Source organism: Abramis brama (assembly GCF_963993115.1).
Source record: "Abramis brama genome assembly, chromosome: 18".
In the NCBI taxonomy this organism is placed as follows: Eukaryota; Metazoa; Chordata; class Actinopteri; order Cypriniformes; family Leuciscidae; genus Abramis; species Abramis brama.
The window spans coordinates 16095683-16120079 of record NC_139980.1 but is presented as its reverse complement, the minus strand read 5'-3'; the positions used below and the strand labels follow the sequence as shown (position 1 = coordinate 16120079).

The 24397-nt window shown below is 38.0% G+C and overlaps 1 long non-coding RNA gene across 1 annotated transcript; it reads right to left on the bottom strand.

Moving 5' to 3' along the window:
* Positions 1 to 19961: 19961 nt before the first annotated feature.
* On the bottom strand, positions 19962 to 21187 carry LOC311068754. Its single transcript, XR_014603429.1, has 3 exons — positions 21086 to 21187; positions 20522 to 20596; positions 19962 to 20245 (listed from the first exon to the last, which is right to left on the bottom strand). It is a non-coding gene; the product is annotated as an uncharacterized lncRNA (long non-coding RNA).
* Positions 21188 to 24397: the final 3210 nt, after the last annotated feature.

Sequence of the window (24397 nt, the reverse complement as noted above, 5' to 3'; positions counted from 1 at the left end):
TTGTCTCTTCTCATCATTTGTTTTGTCTCACCTCTTGTCTTCACGTCTTCTCCCCATCTTGACTCTTCTTGTCTTATTTTTTATTTCTTTTCTCCTAGTCTTATCTTCTCTTTTATTCTCTTCTCTCCATTTGTCTTAATAATTTGTTACATTTATATAGCGCTTTTCTGGGTACTCAAAGCGCTTTACATGGAAGGGGGGATTCTCCTCAACCACCACCAATGTGCAGCATCCACCTGGATGATGTGACGGCAAACATATCACGCCAGAACGCCCACCACACACCAGCTTATTGGTGGAGAGGAGACAGTGATGAAGCCAATCAGTATATGTGGATGATGGCCATGATGATGGACAGAGGCCAATGGGCAAATTTGGCCAGGATGCCGGTGTTACACCCCTACTCTTTTCCGAAAGACATCCTGGGATTTTTAATGACCACAGAGAGTCAGGACCTCGGTTTAACGTCTCATCCGAAGGACGATGCTCTTTCACAGTATGGTGTCCCCGTCACTATACTGGGGCGTTAGGACCCACACAGACCAAAGGGTGAGCGCCCCCTGCTGGCCCCACTAACACCTCTTCCAGCAGCAACCTGGTTTTCTCAGGAGGTCTCCCATCCAGGTACTAAACAGGCTCAACCCTGCTTAGCTTCAGTGGGCAACCAGCCTTGGGCTACAGGGTGATATGGCTGATATGGCTCTGCTGATGATATGGCTGCTGTCTTGTCTAGTCTCATTTAGTCTTGTCTCTTGTCTCCTCGTCTTTTCTTTCTCATCTCCCACCTTGTCTAGCCTTTTCTTGTTTCTCACCTCGTCTCATTTCATCTCATTCTCGTCTCTTCTTGACTCTTGTCTTGTTTACCCTAAGTCTTGTCTTTTCACCTTTTTTTTCTTGTAGCCTTGTCTTGTCTCTCGTCTCATTTTGTCTCACCTCTTCTCATCTTGTGTCGTCTCCTCTGCAGTAGGCTGCTCTGACTCTGCCCTCCTCTTTTGCATCTCTGCAGTACTGGTTTAGAGAGGGTGATTCCATAAAGGCTGCTGTAAGCCATCTTCCTTTCTTAAGGAAGAGGAGGACTAAATCAGAGCGGATGACAGGTTTACTCTGGGGACCAAAGCTTAGACACTTTCCCCCGCCTTAACTCACAATGCTTTCATCCACTTCAAGCGTAATGTGGATTTGCCCACTTCCAGTTGGGTAGAGACAGTTTAGGATTTTACCTCTAAATATACTTCTGAAGAGAATGTTTGTCTTTCTTAGAATGATCACATCATTTATTCACCCAGAGGAAAGCATGACAGCTGCTCTCAGCACTGTATGTCTCCATAATGCTAAGGTGACCTGCATCATCAAATGACATGACATCTTTTGGGAAACATTCCTCCAGCCTGAAATGATATCTCCCACATTAGTCCCACACACATGGTCACTGATCATTTTTTATGGGGTATGTGACAGATCACTGGAAAAGTCAGATCCCCTTCCTTGCCAAACACGTGCTCAGTGTGTAAGAGGTCCTCAACTCTGATAACCTCTATTGAGCTCTTGGCATCCTGTTACACAGCGGAGGCTCGACTGCAGTGTGACAACAGCTTAGAGCACGAAGAGAACACACTACAGAGCCGGATCAGCCTTTTATCATCTCTGGCAGAGTGAAAACTTTTATTTATTATTTATTCCATTTTTCTCTCCCTTTTTGTGTCTTTGTGCTATTGTTGCACATTCAGAATCAGTGTTTCAGAAGATACAAACTGAAGCTTGTTAGAATAGCTAACTACTTATTCTCTGGACCATTTTGGTGGATTTCCTCCTGATTTTGGCCCACCCATAAAGCTTTCCATATCCACATGCAGTGGTGTTTTTAGCAAGAAACCCTTTGAAATGATATAAAATACTGCTGAACATGTGATTGCTATGATAAACCAAAAAAAAAAAAAAGTTATAAATTTTTCTTTTGTGTAAATTCTGTCTCTGAAAGTGTAGAAATCATAGAAAACTGTAGACAGTTCTGCTTGTATCAGCCAGATGGTAGAAAACTCTGGGAAAAGGAAAAAAAAAGTATATATATATATATATATATATATATATATATATATATATATATATATATATATCATGTTGTATGCAAGAGTTATTCAAATACACCTGGGAGGAATAATACCTTTTTTTAAATATAATATAATTGGCCTACCCAAAAAGGCTCCCCATACCCTCATATAATGGTATTAAATGCAATAGCTTGGTGTCATTTCAAATTACATATTACATTACAATTACATATTCAAATACAATTACAGTTCATGTTCAATCACAATTACAATTACATATTCATCAACATTACAATGGGGCTGTGGGGCGGGGAGGGGGAATGAGGTACTTTAGTGTAAATAAGTTACTTTGTGTAAAATAAATGTCAAAAAGATGCAGAAAGTTTAGATTTTAAGCTTTCAAATGATACCATATATAGGGTTAGTGGTCAACCTCGGACCTTTAAAATTTTGATGACATCTTGATGATGTATTATTGGACCCGGTACTGGGTCTGCAGAGTTTGAAAGGCTAAACTACACTTCCTTTTTTTTTTTTTTTAAATAGTTAGCTACACTAGGGAAGAAATATATATATTTGTATATCACTACAATATATGTAGTTAAATAGTTGAATTGCTACAGTTCCTCCCCAACACTGCTCAAAATACTGCAGTAAGGAGGGTTAAAGCTGAAGACGTCTCTCGGGCATAAAGCATCTGATATCAATAACATACTCTATGAGTGCAAAAGAGTGTCACCTTTGTACACACACACACACGGTTTGCCTTTCAGAAAAAATGAACAGGTGAATTTGAGTACTCTGAAGATGTCATAGCTATTATAAAATGATTTTTTTATGTTAATTTGCAGTTGCTTTTTTTCGAGCAGCAGAACATGAAATATTCACTAGCATTTAATCTGTACTTAGTGACATTCACATCTGAGCAGCTCGTTCTTTAAATGCAAGCGTGTGCGTGTGTTCATTGACAATTGCACATTCAGTAGGGATTTCATGTGAATCTCTCAGACAGCTGCCTGCTCGTTGTGTAAGGGGTGACACACAGAATCATACAGGGGCCCAAGGGGGCCCCTGACCTATTTACAGCCCTTACCCCACTGGTCACACTCAGCCAAACACACACACATACACTGAGTCTGTCACATTTCTACAAAAAACACACAAATTCAACCTTTCTGGGGATTTGTACCTAAAATTAGGGAGAATGGGTGTGGAAGACTAAACTGAGATCATCATCATAATGGTCAACCATTATGAAACGCAGAAAAGGTTTAGTCATTTTGTAAACATTTAAGTTAAATTGGCCAAGTGGAAATGGTTGGAATGGAACAAAAATCCCAAGGTGGCCAAATACCGTTTAGTTGTCCTGGCTGACTTATCGTCTATCATATGTACTCTTTGTTGTTTTGCTTTTAAAATGGCACTTTGACTTTCATGTTCAAAAAGCAAAAAACTGAAATATTCAATAGGTAATGACGCTCTTAAAGGGACAGTTCATCCAAAAAAATAATAATTCTGTCATCATTTAATCACTCTTAGATCATTCCAAAACTGTTTGACTTTGTTCTGTGGAACACAAATTTTGAAGAACTGTATTTTTTATTATTATTTTCATTCAATGAATGTTAACGGGGTCCAAAACAACTTTTCATTGTATGGAACATGAGAAATGGAGACATTTTTCAAAATATCTTCTTCTGTGTTCCACAGCCATATAGGTTTCGAATAACAATAGGGTGATTAAATAATGACAATTTTCATTTTTAAGTGAACTGTCATCTTAAATACCCATCATGCAGCACCGCATTCTTCATTTACATTCATGACAATGAGACCCCCATGTCACTGCAGCATCTTCAGATGGTGCAGGTCATTCTTTAAAGTTCAATGTACGCAGCATGGTTCTTGAATGCACCTCAATGTCCATCCTTGCTGCAAAGCAGATGCTGAAAATAAGGTCCCAGTTAGTTTTATGAACGTGGTCTTTCAGGCTTTTGGGCTTTATCTGATTTGTCGTAATAGGATTCATCTCTGTACTGGACTGGTGAAGTGGGAAATATCACATGCTTCACATGTTTAGGAAACCAATTCAAGAAATTCCTCACCTTATGAACACTTAGGGCTCTTTCAGCTCTGCAAGAAGCTCTGTCTATTTAATGAAACTATAGTAACTTATATTAAGTAACATATATCTTTTACTTAAAAAACTAGAATATGTTTATGTATTATTTTTTGTTGGTTTGTTTTGCTGTTTTATTTTCTTACTCTGGTGTGAAACATCACCTGTATTAGCACAAATGAGGAGGACGCAGGCAGACAAGATCAATAGTTTTCTTCTGGCTGTCCCCTTTGCTTTGGTGCAGAGCCACTTAGAGTGTGTGTGTGTGTGTGTGTGTGTGTGTGTGTGTGTGTGTGTGTGTGTGTGTGAGAGGCTGGACATGTATGTGTGTGTGTGTGTGTGTGTGTGTGTGTGTGTGTGTGTGTGTGTGTGTGTGGCTCACGCGTCCATGCACTGCAGCCTGTCAACTTTGTATTTATACCAACATTAAAGGTCATTTGAGTGAAGAAAGAGGTGTCATCTTTGTCTTATTGCTGTTCATTGTATCTTTCTCTTTCACACACGCACACCTCACACATGTCTGTTTTTGGCCAGCACAGCATTTTGTCTTTATTGCTAAAACACTGCAGTGATGTACAGTATATGGATGATAAAAGGATATTCACAAACACTCACTCACCAACATTCTTTTAAAGGAACATATTGTATACATTTTGTAGTATTTTATTTTTCCCTTTTAAGTTCACTTTTAATATTAGTCAAATATATCTTGCACGCAAAACAGTCATTTAGTTCATAAGGACCATTTTTTTCCCCTCTTTCTCAGACTATTAACCCTTAAATGCATGAATGTTTCGCCAATCATTATTACATATTCTGGTCTTTAGCGACCCGGATCTATATCTAACATGGATGGATCTCTATGTCGGGATAATTTAAAACTCTCCTGATATTAGAGTAACAATTACAGAAGAATAAAATAAATCATAATTTGTTACCTTTTGAAGCTTGGAAGGGTTCAGTTTGAGTAGATGTTTTATACCATCATCACTGTCCTCGTCAGAGCTCATTTCCCAGTGCATTCAGCATCTGGCTCATATTCATGATCTCAAACATATTCTCAAAACTATCATTTTGATCGCTGACATTTTCTTCACCAGATCCACCATCAAGTGACAGTGACACTAATATATGATTGCGTTCAGTACTTCACTGAGCCATTTCAAGTTTTACTGATGATACTTCCTATTATTTTGTTTTCTGCCTGCGGTAACAATGAGTGAAATATCACTTCATCATTGTGTATCAGACATTCATCAGACACCTTGTGGAATAAAGGTGAATTGCACTTATTCAGTCATCAAAGATTCAGATCCGATGACAAATGATATCTGTTATGATTGGTTCACTTCCATGTCCTTGCGTACAGTTTGCACTGTAAGGTGGGTCAAGTATCTGAATAGATGTTAAAATGTAAATGTGGGCAGACATGTTAATGAGCTTGTGGCTGTGATGTTATAACCATGATGATTTCTGAATATTGCCTTTATGCAGATTAGTTGGTATTTGGTGCTGAAGGAGATTTGCATTGTCAATGTTATGGAAGGTGTTTTTTTTTTTTTTTTTGTGGCAAACTAACACAGTTGTTTATGGTACAAACCTTTGATGGTTTATAGGTTTTGACTGAGGAGAACCACAGTATTTTGTCTAGTATATCATAAATATTAGATCACACAAAAAAGTGCAAGGCAATCCTGTTTCCCAACCTCTGAGCTTGCAGTTGAACTATGACCCTGAATTGTAAATATTTTCTCTGTGGTTGCAAGAGATTGAGATGGAGGCCAGTGCTTGGGAGTTTGTATATGTACACATGCAGATCTCAGCTCTAATATGAGTCATAGTGACGAATAAATGGGTCAGAGCACAGACACAGACAAAAGACCCCCCTGGAGGAAATAAAGGTTATAACTTGCTCATAGTGCAAAGTTCAAAACACTTGATTACTATCAGAAAAAATACTTGTATTAAATGCCTGTTCAGGCTGAAGGAGGAAGTGTACAATCTTACCTTGCACCATCACTTTTTCATCCAAAAACACATACCCCTTGTGAAAAAGAAGAGAACTTAGTATAGTAAATGTGCACTTCAAATCTTAAAAGTACATTTTAAAAACTACTTTTATTAAATCTAATATTAATGAAATATTAAGTGTAACTTCAGTGTACTTTAGTGTATTTAAAGAAGGTACATGTTTATGACTGTGCGTCTTACTTTAAAATATATTTGAAATCATATGGTAACACTTTATTTTGATGGTCCCTTAAGACATTTTTATTTTATTTTATTTTATTTCTATTTAGCCTTTATTTAACCAGGAGAGAACCTCGCTGAGATTAAAAATCTATTTTACAGGAGTGTCCTGGCCAACTTGGCCAAGTTTTGCAAATCACTAAATCTTTCTCTAATTCACGCATAAGTGTTTTAAAATTACTAAAAGGCACCAAATGATTTAGCCTCAATTTCTTTGAAGAGAGTTCCAGTCTGAAGGGGCAGCATATTTTAAAGCAGTTTTACCTAAATTAGTTCTAGCAGGAGGTACGTGGAGATTATAATAAGATTGTGAACACAATAAATTGTTACCAACTGCTTTTTGTTGAATCAAACAACAGAGATAAGGTGGCAAAAAACTAAACAAAATTGCTTTGTATAAATAATAAATACCAATGCATTTTCCTTCAAACAGCAAGAGAAGACCAAGCACATGATATGTAGAGAATTTACAATCCGTAATAAATCTTAAGGCAACATGATACACAGTATCCAGGGAGGCAAGAAGATAAGAAGGAGCATGCTGATAAACTACATCCCCATAGTCAATAATTGGTAAGAAAGTTGCAGACACAAGCTTTTTCCTTATATTAAATGAAAAGCAAGACTTATTTCTAAAATAAACTCATAGCTTCTTCTTTCATTTTTGTTTCAAGTAATTCATTTGTGAACTAAAATGTCATCAATTATGATACCCATGACACTAATGTGATCAGTTTCCCTTGCAAAGTTCGAAGAGTAATGGAACTATCTAACGAGTTTCTAGAATTTGATAACCACATAAATTTGGTTTTCTCAACATTTAAAACCAGCTTTAAAGTATAAAGCCATGCTTGAATAATATCAAAAGCAGATTGTAAATAACCCAGAGTTTGTTGTTTTGTAGGAGTAGAGCAATAGATTACAGTGTTGTCTGCATAAAAGTGGAACCTTGCATTTTCAATATTACCATCAAGACAGTTTATATAGTAAATAATATAGTAAATAATAATGGCCCCAGTACAGATCCTCGGGGGAATCCCTTAGCCACTTCCACTGAGTCTGATTTGATACCTTCCACCTGCACACATTGTGTTCTTCCCTTTAAATAAACATTAAACCATGAAACTAAATTGTCTGATAAACCATTCTGTTGACTATAAGTAATGTTGAACCAAAATGTCAACTCACTCTCATTAGAGTATCAGTAGCATATTAATAAACTGTCTGCTTAATATCTGCTAACTCTTTATTGTGATGCTCCCTCAACAGACATTCTACTGACTATAAGTAACTTTGCAAGTACCTGTCAACTTATTCTACTAACCCTACCAGTCTACTAATACTCTACTAACACTGAGAGTTAGTAGACAGGTACAACATTACTTATAGTCAACAGAATGTCTAAAGGGGACCATCAAAATAAAGTGTAAACCAATAGGTTATAATAATCTTTGGTTGTTCTTCAAAAAAGTATTTTTTATGTATTTTAATGTGTTGACTAACATATTAAAGCACATGAAAGTACTTGATTATAACTGTAGTGTGTTGGTGTTTGAAAGTTAATATATAAATGTACTTTCATCGCTGTGTTATTATAAATATATTTCAATATGACACAAGTTTCAATAGAAAGGACATTAAAATGTATTTTAGTTCAACATAAATCCTTGTGAGTACATTTATATTTCAAAGACAATAGGAGTAACTATGAAATAACTGTATTACATATGCTATAACATTAATAACAATATAAATTTAAACTACAGTACATTTTCATTTAATTGCAATTAACATTAAATTCAGTGTCTGACAATATAACATTCAGTTTGCATTTAAGTATATTCATTGAGCACGGTTGAGTATATATATTTCCGTAATAAATACTCTATTTTTAAACTATGCTAAAGTGTACTTCTTTTTCACAAGGGACTTACAACAGAAACTACTTAACAATAAACAAATTGTTTACCTAAAAATGTAAATTCTGCCATTTACTCACCCTCATGTCCTTCCAAACCTGTAAAAGGAGATGTTTAACAGAAGGTCCATGCTGCTCTTTTCCATTCAGTAAATGCAAATAGTGACTGTGAGCTGACAAGTTCTATATTTCAACTCTTCAGAAGTAATACAATAGCTTTGTGTGCAACAAAATTTAACTTGTGATTGATTACAAAAAGCTGGAAGCAGAAATCAAACCTGGCACAAGCCTTGTTTAATTTGCAAGATTGAATGCATATTTTTTGTCCCACATCATACACTGAAAATAATTTTGGACACATTTTCATGACAACGATGTACTAAAAATGGAAACGTTTTTCTTTTTCATTTTTCGCATACAGACGACAATGTCAAAACGATCCCCGTTCACACGGATCCATGAAAACGATTAAAAACACATTATCCTTAAAGGCCAGTAGTTGGCGATGTCACTTTGTAAAGAAACACTACTCGCCTACAGACTGAACATGTATACACATGCGCATGACGTCACCGTTTTAACAAATATGCATTTTTGTAGTTTACATGGAAATGATAACAGATGCACTTTGAAACCTGTTTTCAAAAATTTGCCTTTTCAAGCCCCCAGAACGTCTCTCCTTCTCTTCTAGAAATATGTAACACATACACACGCAAAGACAGGGGTATTCCAGGGCTTGTGTCGACTGCCAGTGGACTGGAAACACAATCACAGCTGACAGTTATGTGTGTCATGAGGACAATGGCACAGCGGGGCAGAGATGGCAAACACACAAATCCAGTCACCACATCAATACACACACAAACAGAGATGTCTTCAATCCCAGATTTATTTACCCACACCCAATGACATTTAATTTGGAAAACTGAAATGTTTCGGATCCATTCACTCATCCATTCACACCCACACAACACTTACAGTCAAACAGAGGGCTAAACCAGTAAATCCTCAGAACGTAGAGCTGAACTGAAAGAGGTTATTAATATGAGACAGAAGGTTGGCATTATGCCCTAAATGCTATTTAAAATGGCTATAAAACCCAGTCCGGCTCTGAGTCTTTTGGATGGAGAGAAATACCAAATAATGTGAGGAATAAATTTACATTCATCAATATGGCAGATGCTTTTACCCAAAGCATAAGTGCATTCAAGATGTAAATTTATCAGGACCCGAACTCACAACCTTGGTATTACTAACGCAACACACTACCAATTGAGCTACAGGAACAAAAAATCTAAAAAAATTAGTGGAAAAGGTCTGAAAAAATGAATGACCTTGGCATCTACCTCGTAGCCCATGTTTGCCCCACCATGATGGCAACACTCTCCCAAAGTAGGCAACAGACACCCTGGTCTGACCTCCCCTCCCCTCTCCTAGTGCTTGGCTCTTTTTATAGCAGACCATAATCATTAATAGAGAAGGTTCCTCCCAGGAGAACAAAGCTCATTACAGAACTGCACATCCTTTGGGTGCTCTCGGGATCCTCATTTGAGATCTTTCTCTGGCAGGTCGGCACCTTTTCCTGATTTGGATGGCTTTGGCAAGAATTCCCCACCCCAATCTCCGCTCTTTCCTAACTTAACCACTCCACAGAGATGGTAGGACAGAGAAACATCCATCCCTTAATGAGTTTTGCTAATGCAAGCCTCTACAAATACAATGTGATGTTTCTTTCATTGCCGAGAGATATATCCAACTTTTTCAACGCAAAATGGAAAATTTGATAAGCTCATAGCTTTGTTCACTTCATTATGCATTAGAATAAGACTTTTTTCAAGCTTGTTAAGCTCAACTGGTAGAGCGTTGCATTAACAAACCCAATGTTGTGGGTTCGATTCTCAGAAAACACACAAAATGTATGCTTTGAATTCACTGTAAGGGGTCATTCACTTTCAATGTGTTTATTTACATATACATTTATTTTAACTTGAGTGCCACGTTTTTAGAAAAGTAGTGCAGTGGAATGCAAAATCGTGTTCTGTGTGAACCACCTCTAAAACATTTTAGAAAAATGTACATGCCAGTTGATTAAATGTAATCTTGCAGAGCAGCTGTATTTGACATATTGACACTTTTAAAATCCTATCTATCACTCAGCGCCCAGGAATCCTTTGTGGTGACCTGTAATGTGTTACAGTTTGAGCCAGTGTCAAATCATTTGCTGTATAATTGGAGCAGGGTCACTGTTGGCAGATACACATCTTGAACAAATAGCGACCACATTTATCTGACTGCTGCTATGTACGTTATGCGGTTTCAATTGCCAGTGTGTCGTTCTGTTCCTTGTGTGTGTGTTATACACTGTGCGGTGAGGGATTTGTATCATTATCACTGAACAATTATATTCTAAATTTAACCATGCGTGCACTCTGACGCACACACATGCACAGTGACCCTCGGGCCAATAAAGTGTTTTTCAGAGTATAGCGGAGCTGATGTATGCAGATAACCCAAATTCATCAGTATCGGTAAAGACAGAGGACTGTCTGCCTTAATTTAAAAAGTTAAAGGCCTCAATTATCTACCCTGTCTAACCTTGCTTTATAACACCCAGCTCTGTAACACAGTAAACTAGTGTCAAAAACTTGGCAAAACTTTATTTTGACGGTCCACTTTGAATATTCTGTTAAAGTAAACTACATGTCAACCAGCAGTCATTAGAGTATTGATAGACTGTCTGCTTAATATCTGCTAACTTTTTATTGTGATGCTCCTCCAACAGACATTACTGACTATAAGTAACTTTGCAACTACATGTCAACTTATTCTACTAACCCTACCAGTCTACTAATACTCTAATGAGAGTTAGTTGACATGTAGGTGCAACGTTACTTATAGTCAACAGAATGTAAAAGGGACCATCAAAATAAAGTGTAACCAACAACTAAATATTAAATATCATCCCACATAATTACATTCAGAAACTTTGGCCTGGTTTCACAGACAGTGCTCAGATTAATCCAGGATTAGGCCTTAGTTTAATTAGGACATTTAAGTAGCTTTTATAAACGTGCCTTAGGAAATAACATTACTGATGTGCATCTTGAGACAAATCAATGGCACTGACATATTTTAAGACATGTCAGTGTAAATTGCTTTCAGTTAAAAAAGCTCAAACGTGCATTTTAGTCTGTGACTAGAGTTAAGCCTTGTCTGTGAAACCGGGTTAGTGTATCTATCAAGCATTTGGTAGCATATCAAATGTTTTAGCCATGCATTTAGGTTAATGTATTAATATGTCAGGTTAATAATGCATTATTAAAATGAGTAAGTGTTGATTTACTTATTTACTTATCCTCATGTCGTCATGTTCTTTCAAACCTGTATGCTGTTATTTTTTCAATGGATCACCCCAAAAAAAAAAAAAAAATGGTGTATGGTGATTATATATGTTGCAGGCAAAAAAAGCACCCTAAAAGTAATGACTTATGGACATTACACACCTGAGTAGGTAATGACATTTCGGTCAATTATCCCTTTAAGAATCAATTTAGTATAGTTTAGTAAATTCTTCATAGCATATGTAATACATGTGATTTGACAGTATTTGTACTGGGACTGTATTTGCTCATGTCAGAACAAAAACGTGTGTCAGCAAGAGTGGGTCATCCAACATGACATCAACTATATTGTGGTTTACCACATTATCAGCAGTGTGAAATCACCATAGAGGAAATCACCAACAGTATGATGACCGGATGACAGACGTCACTACGGTGGCCGAGAGAGCTCAACGCGCTGCAACTGAAGAAAACACATGCAAATAGAAAAACACCTGCAAATTAAGAAAACATCTTCATCAGTTTCACAACACATGTGTGCTCCAAATACTCACAACACAACCAAATACAGAAACGTGTTGCAAAAGTTCACAACACAAACAAATACAGAAACGCGCTGCAAATAGAACAGAACACAACGGAAATGTTTCCGGGGAACCCAATAAGTGACGGACCCGGCTAGGACGTGCTTACAGCTGTCTACTTTTATTATTTATTTATTATTATTTTATTTTTTTTGCAAAACATACAGAGATGACACGTTTATGACATACAACTTTGTATACAATATACAAAATGTAATGTACAATATGTTCAATGTCATAAGAATACTAAAAAGAACAATGAGCTGAAGACTAAAATAAATAAATAAATAAATAAAAAAAAGATAGAGAAAAAGAACATGAGGGAAAGGCATTAATCTATACATCAGTTACATTGTACACATTTTGTCATGTTATGTTAAAATAAGTTTCATAAGAAATTTCTGGTAAGAACAGCTATTCAGCTGATGGACACGCGCTGCGTTGTCATGGGAACATCCCAGGTGAAAATAATGAGGAAATTACGTTGTCTTTCGTTGCTCCCTTCATCAACATAATGGCACACAAGTGCCCCGCTCCCTCCAAAGTGCCCAATTCAAGGGCTCTTCCGTCTGCCCTTTTAAGAGAGTAGGGCATAGGTAAAGCTCACGAGCAATAAGCACGTCCCAGCCGTATGTCCGTCACTTATTGGGTTCCCTGGAAACATTTCCGTTGTGTTCTGTCCTATTTGCAGCGCTTTTCTGTATTTGTTTGTGTTGTGAACTTTTGCAGCGCGTTTCTGTATTTGGTTGTGTTGTGAACTTTTGCAGCGCGTTTCTGTATTTGGTTGTGTTGTGAGTATTTGGAGCACACATGTGTTGTGAAACTGATGAAGATGTTTTCTTAATTTGCGGGTGTTTTTTCTATTTGCATGTGTTTTCTTCAGTTGCAGCGCGTTGAGCTCTCTCGGCCACCGTACGTCACAGATTTAAGATCATTACTGTCCTTACCCAGCCTGAACCCGATGCAGAGAGAGTGCATTGAAGGCAAGCTCAGACAATATGACGAGATGCATGAAAACATTCATGGTATGACTAATCCATTAAGACAAAAGTGAGAACAGGGACTGGTAAAGGCACATATGTTCTGCACCCTGGTGGATTGCATGGTGAAATGAGACAGATCTGACTGCACTGGATTTGCTGCAGTGCACTTGTGTGCTTTATTGCTGCATTGTGTCAAAGTGGGCGTGCAAGAGTGTTTGAAGAACTTTTGTTCTCTTCTTTTATGCTCTCTTCTCTATAGCTTGAAGCGCTGAATCAGCAGAAGCTTCCAGCATAATGAAAGCCACTGACCCAATCTCTCTCTTAAGGGAAACCGAGGAGTGTTGAAACACGAGGTGAGCCGTAACACTGTGTTTAGTGAATTAAAATCTAGGGGTCAAATCAGAACATATGATCACCACCCTCCTGGGGTGACAGAAGAAGATATAAGAATGTGTAAAATTATAAATTATATACAGGGGTTGAAATGGAGTATTAGAAAATTAATTATAAGGGAACATTACATCAAAGTTTGAGAAAATTAAATATAAGGGAACATTACATCAAAGTTTGAGACATATAGCACAAAATGACTTACCTGGTCTCTCCTACCTCCATCATTCTGCATGCTAAATATTGAGAGCACTGGTGTGTAAAATAATGGTTTTTATAAAAATAAAAATAAAAAAAAAACATGGTATGGAATGAATGTAACAAGCTTGCAAGAAACTTTACAGTTCTCCAATTATTGAATGTTTAGTGTTGTCTAACTGAAACTATTAAAAATGGCTTTCGTTAATTGAAATAAAGGTTAACTATCAGATTAAAAACATACACATAAGAGAATAAAAATGAGAAATGTTGTCAATTAACTGAAATAAAATAAGTTTAAGTAGAAGTACTAAAGCTAAAAGTACTAAAAGTACTAAAGCTAGAAATAATACTAAAAAAACAAATTCCTAAAAAACATGACAATAAAAAAAAGCCAATTCAAAATATTAATAAAGTCTGAAATACAATGGGATCATAGCTCTCACCTCAATGGCTGGGTGAAGTCCCAGCCGCCTATCTGAGGTGATGGCCAACACTCGCACATTACAAGTCCAACCTACTGAGCTTTGTGGTGTGGGTCTAAGGTGCTTTCTTCAGGTCATCAGGTGGGTACCCTCCTTCAATAGTGTTTCGTCAATTAGCCCACAACACCTTGACAGCTAACAACGGCTTGACAGCTAACCCCAGCGTCCTGGGGCAGCCCCCTCGGCCCCTTGGGCTCCACAGCCAGTGCTCTTTTCTGTTCTTTTCTGTTCCCTCCCTACCCGGTGGGTTGTTCCATCGCTCCCAGCGCTTCAGCCACAGACATCTCGATACTGTCTCTGCTCTTCTTGTGATATTCGCCACAAGCCGTCTCCTGCTGGGACCTCTTATTCCAAGTCTGGACAGGGCGCTCCAAAGTGACTGCCCAGGAAATCCTCGGCAGCCTACTTCCACTGGAAAGTTCCATGCCCGCCATCCCACCTGTTGGCACTGTTGGGTGAGTGGTTGGTATTTCCCAAGCTTTCTCTCATGGGCCTCTTCTATCCTCTCCTCCCATGGCATAGTCAGTTCAAGCAGCACCACCTGTTTTGTTGCTCTGGACCACAGAACTATGTCTGGTCTGAGAGTTGAGGTAGTGATCTCCTCTGGAAACTTGAGCTGTGTCCGGAGGTCAACTCTCATGTCCCAGTCAGTAGCCGATGTCAGGATTCCTGCGCCAGTTGATGTCCCACTAGAGCTCTCCCCAAACTCTAACAAACCTGATCAAACGGGGTGCTGTCGTCCTCGTGCTGTTGTGGGTCTTCCTTCTCTCTTCCTCCAGGCCTGTAGCCAGCTCGGCAAGTATCTGGTCATGCCTCCATCTGAACTTACCATCAGCCAGGCTAGCCTGACATGATGACAACACAAGTTCAAGGCTTGCCGGTTACCAAACTAGTAACCAAAAGTTACTAGTTTGACTAGTAACCAGTAACCAAAAGTCCAAATCATAGTCTCTCCTGCACCAATTTAAATGATATAAATACTAGTGTAGAACATTGCATAGAAACTGTCTATTCCTCGTTTAGTGAGATCAAATAATAATTCTACTGCAGGATCTAGGAAAAATCTAATTGTTATTAAAACAGAAAATGTTGCTATTAGTAAACAAAAACAATTTTTAAAGCTAGGTCTTCTAAACATTAGATCACTCACACCTAAGGCAGTTATTGTAAATGAAATAGTCACAGATAATAGCTTCGATGTACTTTGCCTTACTGAAACCTGGCTTAAACCAAATGGTTATTTCGGTCTAAATGAGTCTACTCCATCTGGATACTCCTATAAGCATGAACCCCGTCTGATTGGTCGTGGCGGCGGTGTTGCAACAATCTATAGAGATATTCTCAATGTTACTCAGAAAACGGGTTATAAGTTTATTTCGTTTGAAGTACTTGTACTAAATGTTACGCTCTTAGATGTTAGAAAAAAATCCATATTATCTCTAGCCTTGGCTACCGTATATAGACCGCCTGGGCCTTACGCTGATTTCCTAAAAGAGTTTGCAGATTTTCTCTCAGATCTATTGGTCAATGTAGATAAAGCATTAATTGTTGGAGATTTTAACATACACGTAGATAATTCAAATGATGCGTTAGGGGCTGCGTTTATAGATTTATTAAATTCCTTTGGGGTCAAGCAAAACGTCATCGGACCAACTCATCGTCTTAATCACACACTCGATTTAATTATATCATATGGAACCGATCCAACCGATATAGATGATATTCCACAAAGTGATGATGTCACTGACCATTACTTGGTAACTTGCATATTACGTACTGCTGTAATATGTCATGCTGCGCCGCGTTATCGACCAGGCAGAACAATCCTTCCATCCACCATAGATAATTTCTCAAATTGCTTATCTAATCTGTCTCAGCTGTTGCCTGAACCCAAACAAACAGATGAACTAGAAGAACTAACTAGCACTATGAGCACCATTCTCTCTAGAACATTGGATGTTGTTGCACCCATTAAATTAAAAAAGGTCAGAGAGAAAATTAAAGCACCATGGTACAATAATACTACGCATGTTCTAAAGAAAGAAACCCGTAATTTAGAGCGTAAATGGAAACAAACTAATTTAGAGGTCTTTAGAATCGCGTGGAAAGACAGTATGTCACGTTATAAAAAGGCCCTAAAAGCGGCCAGGGCTGAGCACCTCCGCAAACTAATAGAAAATAACCAAAACAATCCTAGGTTTTTATTTAACACCGTGGCTAGACTAACAAATAAACAGACGTCACCCGAACAAAATATCCCGTTACAGTTTAGTAGTAATGATTTCATTAACTTCTTCACTGAGAAAATAGAAAACATCAGAACCACAATTGTAAACGTTCAATCCTCAATCGCGCCTTATAATTCAGCCTCAATTATCACCCCGCAAGAACAATTACAGTGCTTTACAACTATAGAACAAAAAGAGTTAAATAAACTTATCACTTCATCTAAAACAACAACATGTTTATTAGATCCTATACCAACTAAACTACTGAAAGAAGTGTTACCTGTAGTGGAAGAGCCTCTCCTCAATATTATTAACTCATCTTTATCTTTAGGTCATGTTCCAAGAACATTTAAACTGGCAGTTATAAAACCTCTCATTAAGAAACCACAATTAGATCATAATAATCTAGCAAATTATAGACCCATTTCAAATCTTCCATTTATGTCTAAAATACTAGAAAAAGTTGTGTCCACTCAACTGGGCTCTTTCTTGCAAGAAAATGATATCTATGAAAAGTTTCAGTCAGGATTCAGGCCGCATCATAGCACTGAAACTGCGCTCGTTAAAATCACAAATGATTTACTTTTAGCTTCTGACCAAGGCTGTATCTCAATACTAGTTTTACTTAGTGCTGCGTTCGATACTATAGATCACACAATACTCTTAGATCGACTACAAAATTATACTGGTGTTCAAGGACAAGCATTAAGCTGGTTTAGATCATACTTATCTGACCGCTACCATTTTGTCTATTTAAATGGAGAAAAATCGATCATAACTCCAGTAAACTATGGAGTGCCGCAGGGATCTGTGTTAGGCCCTCTATTATTCTCAATATATATGATGCCACTTGGAAATATTATAAGGAAACATGGAATTAGTTTCCATTGTTATGCTGATGACACTCAAATATATATTTCATCACGGCCGGATGAAAATGCTAAATTATCCAAATTGACAGAGTGTGTTAAATATATAAAAGATTGGATGACGCGTAATTTTCTTTTATTAAATCCAGACAAGACAGAGGTAATACTTATCGGTTCAAAAAAACGCCCACAGAACCTCTCACAATACAACTTTGACATTGTAGGATGTCCTGTTACTTTATCCTCTACAGTAAAAGACCTGGGTGTTATACTCGATTGTAACCTGTCTTTTGAAAATCATACTTCGTATGTTACAAAAACAGCCTTTTTCCACCTTAGAAACATTGCTAAGCTACGTAATATGCTATCAGTTTCTGATGCAGAAAAGTTAGTTCATGCATTCATGACCTCGAGACTAGATTACTGTAATGCTTTATTAGCTGGTTGTCCTGCATCCTCAATAAACAAGCTACAGTTAGTCCAAAATGCAGCCGCTAGAGTTCTTACTAGATCAAGAAAATATGATCATATAACACCGATTTTATCATCACTACATTGGCTACCTATAAAGTTCCGTATTAATTATAAGGTATTGCTACTGACTTATAAAGCCCTAAAGGGCTTAGCTCCAGTCTATTTAACGGATCTTCTATCGCCCTATAATCCATCGCGCTCTTTAAGATCAATAAATTCAAGGCTTTTGGTCATACCTAGGATATCCAGATCAACCAAAGGAGGGAGAGCATTTTCACATTTGGCTCCGAAACTCTGGAATAGTCTTCCTGATACTGTTCGTTGCTCGGACTCGCTCTCCCAGTTTAAAACTAGATTAAAGACGCATCTTTTCGGCCAGGCATTCATATAATATTGTTAATCTTACAGTTCAAACTACAATCCGGCCTCTAGTTCATAAATGCCAGAGGAGAACTGGCCCCCGACTGAGCCTGGGTTCTCCCAAGGTTTTTTTTTTTTTCTCCATTAGGTCACCTGATGGAGTTTTAGGACACCATTAGGTCACTTGATGGAGTTTTTTCGGTTCCTTGCCACTGTTGCCTTTGGCTTGCTCAGTTGGGGATATTTTGGGGATATTTAATTTTATTCTATCAATCAATAAATTCCACTAGAAACAAACCTTGTTGTATTATTTTATTTTAATTTAATACTGTGAAGCTGCTTTGATACAATCTATATTGTGAAAAGCGCTATACAAATATACTTGATTTGATTTGATTTGATTTCCCACTCAGCATGCAGTCTGGGCTCTCAGCCAGCCCCCAACGATGGAGGTTCACTGGTGTTGGTAGGACATCGTATGTGGAGCACAGGAGGAATTTTATCATCTTCTTCTCCATGCCCCACATATCCCTCCACCCCAATGGTCTTCCTTGGACACCGCCCCAACATGACCACCTCCCGTGGTTTTTCATGGCTGCTGCCCTCGCTTGCCTATCCTCCTCCTCCACCATACGGAGCTCTTCCTGGACTAGGCTGCGGCGACCTTTGGCATTAGCATCCCTCCACCTAGCTCTGGTTATAACTCCTAGGCCCAGCCTGCCTTGGTTGACCACCCCCACAATGTCTTTGTGGCGTAGCCTTGCCTCTGCGTCTACCACAGCCCTGCTTGCTGACCATTTCCGTCCTGTGCGGATGGTGATATCTGCTTGGCGGACCAATTGGTCACTACTGTCGCGAAGCATTATCACCTGCCGGGCTTTGGCCACCTTAAACTCTTCAACCACAGATGTTAATGGCAGCTGTAACTTGCTTCATGAGTTGTACAGGCCGACTGAAGAAAGGCTTTTGGGGACTGACAGCCATCTGCAAAGGAAGGTGTTGATCCTCCTTTCCAAGGCTTCAACTGTTGTTAACGGCACTTCATACATGAGCAGTGGCCAAAGAAGTCTTGGGAGCACACCATGCTGGTGACCCCAGAGTTTGAATCTTCCAGGTAGCCCACTCCTATCCAAGGCATCCAAACTTCCGCCTGCCCAAGCATCTCCTTCCCACTCTCTCGGTCATTCAGTTCCGCTCTTAAACCATTTTCTCAAGCTCTCTAAATACTATGTTAGTATATAAATAATACTATAATATGTCAGGGTTTGGGTTGATGAAAGTAGCGAGGACTTAAATGCAGAGTGATGGGCTTTTATTAAGCAGAAAATAAAACAAAAACTACCCCGTGGGGGAAACAAGACAGGCAGCAAGACTTTACAAGAACTGGACTTTGCAGGAACAGGAAACATGAGGGTAACTTACACAACGAACCAGGATCAGGATCAGGATCATCATCTTCTTTTTCTTCTTGTTCTTCTTATTTTTCTTTTTTCTTCTTTTTTTCTTCAAACAAAATGTAATGTATGTCATATGACATAGCTATGCATGAATACACTCTAGATGTGTATATAGTGAACATATCTACATTTTCATTCAAACAATTAAAGCATTAATTAAATAATTATTTTATATATATATATATATATATATATATATAATATAATATAATATAATATAATATATATATAATAATTATATTTTATTTACTGACAACAATGAGAAATATTAATAAATTAGTAAAAGAATGAATGAAAGTCACCATCACACAATAAACAAATGCATATACAAGTCAACACATGAAACAAAGCTTTATTCAAACTACAATCATGTATGTAGGCTGAAGGCGCTGAGGTTGTTGCGTGATGTGTTGTGCTTCACAATCTCAGGCAATAAGAGCAGGTGGAGTGATGGAGGGTCTCGTCCATGGCACCATTTACAGGATTCAGCTCTGGGCTCTTCATCCTCAGTGCTCACACCAGTCTGCTGACATTTCAGATCCTACAAAAATGCACAAACACAAAAGCAGTCATTTTAACAGCACAACGTCATTTGATTTCAGTATTATTTAGAAGACAAAAACGCTTTTTTTCCCACAAATGCCGCCATCATCTTTCCTTGCAGGTCCTGCTCCACCACAAAAGCTGTGCAGAAAATGCACAGAAATCAAGAATCAGAAAAGTGCTGTAATAGCTCTGTTTGAAATTACAATAATTAAAATAAACTACAACTTAATATTTAAATAGTTGTTTTTATTAATTTCTGTAGTATACTCACTCAAAGCCTTTGATGGCAGCATTCAGCTTCATGAGCCACTCTCCACCGGATAAACACACATCTGTTCATCTGTCCCTGTAACATCCAGACAAGATTCACATTACCTCTGATTTATGAGCTCAACACTACATTTACATGTTGAGGTTGTTTTAACTTTTTATCCAACATAAATGTTCCTCAATTTATCAACAGTACTAATGGACAAATAAAATAGATAACTTATGTTTAGTTACTTTATAGATTTGTTCTACATAATAGCACACATACATCACTCAGATGTCTATTTCATGTTGTGATGTGCTCTTGTGCTATACTTATTGAAGATTTTCCTGTCAGATGTAAATAGATTTAAAATAAGCGTCTTTAAGATGTATATGGTTTATGTAAATCCACTTTAGAGACGTAACTTACGTGTCCTTACTGGAGCTCCCCAGTTAGCTATAACGTTACATAATAAAACGTGTTTTTACAGCAAAATCACAACTATACTATACCGAGTAACGATTTTTACACCTTCAACAATTCAACAGTTTACTCTACAGTAGTTCAACACACATTACTCACATTTGAAAGCACCCGCGTCGCTGATCTCTGCGATGTTTGATAATGACGTATCCTCTCACGTGGCCTCCTGAAGAGTATCCATCAGATGAGCACTCAAAAATCTGGCCGGAAGCAGTAAGCCATCCAGGAACTTCTCGGCTACTCTTTTATGAATACTGATGTTTTATTATTAGTATTTTATAGTATTATTTCTAGCTACTTTTTCTTTCACGTACTGTTTTCGCCTACTATATAGTAGGAAAGTAGGCATATTCGAACGCACTATAAGTATACATACGAATCTTGCGATAATTAGTACGTCACCCAGGTAATTCTCGCCTACTCTTTTATGAATACAGAGGATTCGTACATACTTTTTCGCTCGGCTACTCTTTTTCCCCTACTATATAGTAGGGAAGTATGCGGTTTCGAACGCAGCCAAGGAGAAAAAATAGGGAAGCAAACAAAAGTGGGTAATGAGGAAAGGCAGGTAGGGCAAATTAACCAATAATCAGGTAACAAGATGGGCGGGGTTAGACAATGGACAGGAGAGCACATGGCACAAGGAAACATACATGACAAACAATGTGCTCACACCAAACATGATTAAAACACAAGCAAATGGCCAGTAAAACAAATCACAAGCCATGTGCTAACACAAAAACGAGACATGTAGCCAATGATAACACTCATAAGGGGGAGGGGAGGGGGGTATAGGATTTTTTTTTCCTATATCCATTTTACACAGCAACATTGGCTCAACCAATGGCGTGAGTTTGGGGCGGGACAACACTGTAAAACATTATATGATCAATAAGTTATGACAACATATGTTTTTACATTGCTTTAATTCATCATATTAAGACTAGCAATTTTCAACTTTTTATTGTGTTATGCAATATTCAAAAAATGTTTAAGACAGTTTTATGTAATTTAAGTTGAAATGACTTAAACATCCAAGTTGATTGTACTTAAAATTTAAGGCAGCAACTTCTTTTTTATAGTGTACATATATAATATATAATACGTGAACACAAGTCGTAAAATTGCATTGCATGCAAGTCTTTACACAGTGACTTCAAAAATGCATCAAATCAGTCCATCTCTTGTAATCTATTTGGCTATAAAGCACACAAGCCCGTTTCAACCAACTGCTTGAATAATCTGTTTATCTAAGGCCTCTGGCGGAGATACTGTAATAGTGTATAAAAGTAGCATGAATCTGTGCTCACATGCACATGAAAGCCGAGAGAAAGAGAGAGAGGTGGGGTTAGAAAAGCTCGCCCTGCGCTGCAGGCGTGTGCTAAAAACAGGCTTGTTGTTCCATGCTTTCAGGATCAATATGAGAACAGAGTGAGCTATGAAGAACCGAAGATTAAAAGGCGTATATCCCACTGATGGGCCCATCACTCATTCTTAAGGGAATTAAGTATTGATTTGGACGAAAATATAATTGTTTTTGTGGGCGAGGCTGCGTGATTGTGTGCGAGCGCTCTGCAACTTTTGGAAAAAGTAATGGCCAACAAGTTTGAATAGTAGCCTATTCTTATCTGATCTTTATGAAATAAGAAATACAGGTCTTAACTGACAGATCTGTACAATTTTTATTACTTTAATGAGCTTATGAGCTCCTGTTATGTTTAAAGTCACTATGAAATCAAAATAGCAACTCTTGTTTTTATTGATATATTCACTGATATTTTTATGCTCAGAATGTTGCTCATGACTTGTTAAAGGTGAACTTTTTTATCTTAACCGAACAGCTTCGGAGTCATTGGAATGGTTATATGACTGTTTTCGGGTTGAATGGTGGTCTTCTCGCACCCCTCGAGCGCCTGCGAGACGAAAAACCACCCTTGCAACTTTGGGCCGGCGGGCCGCCGGCCGCAGCATCAGGAAGTATCGCGTGATATCAGGTCTCGCGATGTAACAAACTGCTTTACGGCACTGCACACATATACTATCTAAACATTTATATGCTAGCCTTCTGTGTATTATACATACCTCAGTGGACATGGCTCCGTGCGTTCGCCGGGTTCTTTGAAAACAAATGCACATGACCAGCGGGAGAAGATGGGACGAGCCAACGAATTTTGACGACAGTGTTATCAAATATCTATTCCGAAGCTGTAGGGGGAGCTCTATAGAGAAAACAGCGAAGAACAGCGAAACAGCGAAGAAATCGGCAAAGCTGCATAATGCAGCTTTAAGTATTGTCTGTAATGATTACATGTTGGTAGTTGGTCCTTATTTTAGTATTTATTTGTTACTTTTTAACACAAGTCTACTCTGGGGATTGTAATGCCATAAGCATGAAAGTCCCCATCCTCCTGAGTCTAATGTTATCTTTCCTAAACATGTGCTGTTAACCCTAACCCTAACCATTAATCCACGACTTGGCATAACAGTGCTCCAGGCTGGCTTTCTGATAAACACTTGCGCTTTTGGCTTTTTCTTTTTTGAGACGCTCAATGGGACTAGAGATTTACCATTACAAGACTGACCCAAATTGGTCAGATCCTATTATAAGTTAGCCTGAGGCTGCTAATGTTTGAATGAGAGAGGTGTCATGGGCTGAACTTCACCCCAGCTCACTGGGAAACACATAGTGTGTTCAAAGGTAATATGGTCATTAATGCAGAAAATAACCCGAATTAAACTTAAGAGGGATGTTATTAACTCTTTAGATCATGAACTTTCAGCAATGTTTATGTCAGTCGAAAAACACAGCTGCTGGAGTATCAGAGGATTTTATCAAAGAGGATCAAATAAAATGTAAAAGAAAACTCAAAAGATATTAAGTTATCAGGAACTAATAATGTATTCTTGTGTTGTTTTTGCAAGTGTCAAAGACAAATTTAAATCTATAAAGGCTAAAAGGCTGTATTATGCATGCCAGGCCAGTAGTTGGCGATGTCACTTTATCAAGAAACACATAATACACATGCACATGACGTCACCATTTTCACTAATTCCTGTTTTTGTTGTTTACATGGAGATTGTGACACGCCCAAAAGCAAGGAGAGGTTTCAGCTGCCACAAAACACAACCACAAGAGAGACCGGGGAAGCATTAACAGAAACGGTCTTTTATTTAACAAAATATATAGGATAAAAGGTATCCAAACTGGAAGTTAGGTTCTTCCCGGGCTGGGGTGCTCGTGACAGCTGTGTTCCTACCGTCTGCTTGAATTCTAGGCCTCCTTGAAGGGGGAAGACAAGAAAAACGAAAGGCAAAGTTGGTAAAGCAGAGATTACAAGGTTAACTGTAGCTAAGTTTCCATCCACTTGTCAATCGAATTATCTGAAGTTCAGTAAAAAAACTCATGCAAAT